Below are 5811 nucleotides of genomic sequence, written 5' to 3' on the forward strand. Positions count from 1 at the left end.
CCAGAGAATATTATTCAATGACTTTTATTAGCTGTTAATCACTAACCATACCACCTGTGAAACAAAGTCTCCCTCACTACCAGCATGATACTGGTTATTAAAACATGCACCAGTTTAAAGGTGACTGAATGGGGCGACCCTTCATACTGACACTAAACTTCTCTGACAATGAATAAAATGTTTTACACAAACAAACTCAAGACTGTTTGAAACCGTTTGAGTTCATTTGATGTCAAACTGTCAGAACATAATCACATGACTGTGTTTAAGTGCAGTTAGTGACGTGTTGAAAGCTGATAAAATGTGTATCTGTCAGGTTGGTGAGCTGTTGTTGACTTGCTAGCTAGTGACAGTGTTCCTAATATAACTGCAGCACATTTTACTGTTTGATGAACAATAAATTCACTGCAGAACATCTATTAAAACATGGTTTACTTTTACTGCTCAACATTAAACACAACTAAACAGCATATTATTAATAATCTATTTCATTCATTTATGAAAAGCAGCAGCATCATACATTGAGCCTTTAACACTCAGTGTCAGCTGTGTATTTATTTGAGTCTCATTTATTATTATTGATGCACATATTACATGTTATATGCAGGTAATTTTTCAGAGTAACAACAGACAGTGAAAGGTTGACTGTTGGAATTAGTGTTAAAATAGTGCAGACGTGGAACAATGGGTGGCACAGAGGTAACATTCATTAAGACCTGCATTATTGTCTCTGATGCTGTGAAATACACGCAGTGATGGAGGAAACTCAACTGCAGTCAAATACAACAGTTGTTGAAACAAGCTGATTAAAGGTCATTTGTTGGGTTTGTGATGTCACTATTCTTCAGCCAGCACATGGTCTCAGTTGGGTGTTGTGTGTTAGCAGCGACCCACGCTGACACAGTTCTATAGCAGCTAGTTTAACTGACATGCTAACATCCAGCATTTCATTCAAACTGAGCAGAGCAAACACTGACAGGCATCTTTTATTCTCCCTCTAAATGTTCTTGTTGCTGCATCATCTGTAGATTCTCTTTACATCATAGATGCTTTCCAAGCTAGCAGCATACGAGCTGTCTGAGGCTAATGAGCTGCTAATTAAACCCTCTGAGTCATTTTTTACTGTTGGGTTAACTGTTATGTATTTTGATCTTTATAATTTTAATCTTGTGGTATCTGTCTTCTGTATTAACTACTGACAAACACCTTTGTTATCACTCTTGTTTATTGTATCTCATCTTTTTCTGATTTATAATATTATTGGATTTGTTTAATATTGATTTCACATTTTTCCTCCATTAAAGCTCCAAAGGCAAACTGCTGTCTTCAGCCTTTACTGGAAGTGTGTTGTGTAACTAAACACTTAGTGAGGACAGAAGAACAGTTAAAAGAAAGAGAACAGCAGCTTCTCTCACACACTTGGCTTCCTGGAAATCACAGACCACCTCTGACGTGACTGATCAGATCATAAATAGTCCAAAAGTTCCAGTTGATAAAACTTTATAACGTTAAAGGTGAGTCAACAGGTTGTATAATACAGGTGTGTCTGTGTGTCCTTACATGACCGTTAAACCTGCTCATTATATCAGGTTAATGATTAACAGATATTCACATTAACTGGTGGAAACTACTAGTCTGATTCTTGATTAAATGTTAACTCAACAATACAACAAGATTTCCACTGAGAAATGATGGAAAAATGCAGGATGAATGCAGTAATATTTAGTAAAGGCTCAGCACAGGAAGCTGCTGACACTCATTGATCTGATTGATCCTAATTAGCACGACCAGCAGTAGCAGCCAACAAAACAATTATAATATAACTATAATTATTTATAATTAATAAATAGAATTAATAAAATAATTATCTTAGGAAAGGATGAATATACATGTAACTACATTAATATTTGACTCAGATTATTCACAATGTGATGGACACACACAACAGTCCAAACCAAAGACAGTAACACACAATTTTGACCTTAATTGTCTTAAATCCTTGAAAATAAAAACTGTCCTGAACATGTTCATGAGCTGCAGAGATGGAACATACCACTCTGAGAGGGGGGGGGGGGGCAGAATAGTCCAAGTGCTGCTGGCCTGTTTAACAACTGTACTGGATTGTCTTATATTGTCCAGGTGTTTGTAATAAGTTTCTCTCCTCTATATATGAAAATGAGCTCAACTAAATATCAGAAACATCTTTCAAAGTAATTAAGTCCAAAACAACAACCACAGAACCAATGAACCTCAACAAAACTTAACACTTATTGCATCACTGTTGTATTTCATTGTATTATTCAGGTGTTTCTATTTTTCTGGTCACTTAGTGTGTCAACAGGCTGAATTTTGACTAATGAAGCTTTTCCAGAGTTTCCTCTGATGTTTCTGTTGTCTAAACAGCATCTTGTTAGCAAAGCTAATTAGAGTCAAAGAGGATTAACGAGGTTTCAAACCTTCCACCAGTATTCAACAAAGCAACATAATAAATCACTACTAGCACCATCTCTACTGGTGTCACATCATTTTAACCCCCGCTGACACAAACATGATGAAACCTGTTGCTTACGTTACCTTTAGATGCTGAAAATCATTTTCATCAAGCTGATGAGTGAAGGTGAAATTAATCAGCAGCTTCAACCAGGAAACCAAACGTAGGAAGAACAAACATGTAACTCACAGCAGGAAGATTTCAAATGTCAGTTGATTCACAAACAGTCTCAACTCTGAATTCATCTTTAACCAGAAGTGACTGTAAAGAAATATGATCCCAGCACAGCGCTGACCTTTGGAATAAAGAACCTGGAACAGCTAAAGTCAAACATTGACAGACTGTATAAATCCTCATCAGATGGTGGAAATTTTCCTCATTGGAAAGAGGCACAGAGACATAAAGAAAGCATTAAACATTGTCACTAGTTGAAGCAGTTGTAGACGCTGTACAATCCATCACACCATCAGTAACAATTATACAAATGTTCAAACACAAACCAAAATACAATCATCTTGTATTTTTGGAGAGAAAGCATGTTGTTCAGCCGGCCCTTTCCCTAAAGATTGTGAACCTAAACTAGACAGCTTTATACCTCTCCAGAAGCAAAGCTAAAAACAGTCTGGTCCCTAAATGGACACTTCCACAAACTGTTACACCTTCTGACAAACAAGTTTAGTGTCACAGGCTGCGACAGACATGGGAGACCAGACGAGTTTTACCAGTTAGGCCGAGTACAGAACTGCTTGAATGTTTGTGGACGCTTTAGAATTTTCTGTATTTCTGCATAAATATGACCTAAAACATGATCAGATATTTACACAAGTCCTAAAACTAGATAAAGTGAACCCAATTAAACAAATAGGACAAAAAAAACAACATTTTTTTCATCTTTTTCATTTATTTATTGAGGAAAATTATCCAATCTAACATATGTGTGGGAGGCAAAAGTATGTGAACCCTTGCTTTCAGTAACTGGTGTGACCCCCTTTTGCAGCAATAACTTCAACCAAACGTTTCCAGTAACTGTTTATCAGCTCTGCACATCAGCTTGGAGGAATTTTAGCTCGTTCCTCCTCACAGAACAGTCTCAACTCAGGGATGTTGGTGGGCTTCTCACCATGAACTGCCTGCTTCAGGTCCTTCCACAGCATTTCTTTAGGATTAAGGTCAGGACTTTGACTCAGCTGTTCCAAAACATTATCTTTCTTCCGCTTTAACTATTCTTTGGTAGAACGACTTCTGTGTTTAGGGTTGTTGTCTTACTGCATGACTCACTTTCTGTTGAGTTTCAGTTCACAGACGGATATCTTGACATTTTCCTGCAGAATTTGCTGGTACGACTCAGAACTCACAGCTCCATCAATGATTGCAAGCTGTCCTGGTTCAGAGGCAGCAAAGCAGCTCAAACCATGATACTACCACCACCATGTTTCACAGATGGGTTCAGGTTCTTATGCTGGAATGCAGTGTTTGCTCATCACCAAACGTAAAGCTTCTCATTCAAGACAAAAAGTTTGATTTTGGTCTCATCCATCCACAGAACATTGTTCCAATCACCTTCTGGCTCCACGTGGTCTTGAGTGAACCGCAGACGGCACCAATGTTCTGTTTTGAGAGTAGTGGGTTTCTCCTTGCAACTCCATGAACACCATTGATGTTCAATGTTCTCCTGATGGTGGACTCATTAACATCGACCGTAGCCACTGCAAGAGAGACCTTTAGTTTCCTAGACGTTACCCTGGGGTCCCTCATGGCCTCCTGGACTATTACACACCTGCTCTTGGTGTGATCTTTGTTGGTTTACCACTCCTGGGGAGGGTAACAGTGGTGTTGGATGTCTTCAATTTATACACAATCTGCCTGACAGTCGACTGGTGGAGTCCAAACTCTTTAGAAATGGTTTTGTAACCCTTTCCAGCCTGGTGAGCATCAACAACTCTTCTTCTAAGGTCCTCAGAAATCTCCTTTGTTTGAGCCATGACACACTTCCACAAACCTGTGTTGTGAAGCTCAGAGTTTGACAGTGAAGACCCAGATTTCTCTTCTTTAAATAAGGCAGGGCCTCCCAGACTCACACTGGATTGTCATCTCATTGATTGAAACACCCGACTCTAATTTCCCCTTCAAATGAAATGATAATCCTTGAGGTTCACATACTTTTGCCACACAAAAATATGTGACATTAAAAGAAAAAGATGAAAAGATTTTTTTTCTCATGTGTTTAATTGGGTTCACTTCATCTAGTTTTAGGACTTGTGTAAATATCTGATCACGTTTTAGGTCATATTTATGCAGAAATACAGAAAATTCTAAAGCGTCCACAAACTTTCAGGCAGCTCTGTATATTTATTCACAAAAATAACAAATGAAAACTGAAAAAAGGGGAAGTCAGTAATCAGTAGTGTAGGCATGTATGGATGTGTGTGTGTGTGTGTGTGTGTGTGTGTGTGTGTGTGTGTGTGTGTGTCAGCAACAAAAGACAAACAGCCGTGCCGCGCCGCGTTGGGAGAGGAAGTGGCGAGGAGAAGAGAGCAGGAAGCTCCGTGGAAGGCCATGCTTTATACACCAGACCACACCGGGCCCAGGTGTGGCTCATGAAGTCAATGACGATCCTCCGCCCTGAAACAAACAAACAAACCAAAACACAGGAGCAGCGAGTGGAGCGGAGGAGTCGTCACAATAGTCATACGATCTAACAGACCTCACGGTCGATCAATACCTTCAAACATGGACATCCTTCAACTTTAGCTTGTCTAGGTACCTCATGATCCACACAGTCTCTAAAACAGTCGGGTTAAGACAAACATATCTCTAGCTAACCTCAGAGGTCAGCAAGCAGCCCTCAGATAGAAACAGGTTCAAAAGTTCAACCAGACTAGTGTAACAGGGTCAACTGTGCAGCATATGTATTAGAATTACACAAAATCTGTAAATAGTTCAATCCTGACGTGCTATTCCTCCAGGGTCAACAGGTGGAACATTTAAGACTCAGTTCATTGTACCCCTACGTTCACTGTTGTGGTTGCCCCCCCCCCCTCTATAAATGATGTCCCCCGCCTTTACCTCTCCCCTTTTGTTGTTGTACTTCATGGGAGAGGTAAGCGACGTTGTGCACTTCCTTTGAATTACGAGTGTAAGTTTGTTTATTAGCTTGGACTTCTTGTGCAGTATGCTAACACATTTCTGTGTTATTTAATTTGTGCAGGAGCCTGAGTTAGCATCACAACTGACCGGAGGATTTCTTTTATTTACTTCTGTCGTCAGTTGCCGGAATAAACGGTCTCCAAAGACACCCTGGTCTGAGCCTCTTCCTTATA

Source organism: Thunnus thynnus, chromosome 13 (assembly GCF_963924715.1).
Source record: "Thunnus thynnus chromosome 13, fThuThy2.1, whole genome shotgun sequence".
Lineage (NCBI taxonomy): Eukaryota > Metazoa > Chordata > Actinopteri > Scombriformes > Scombridae > Thunnus > Thunnus thynnus.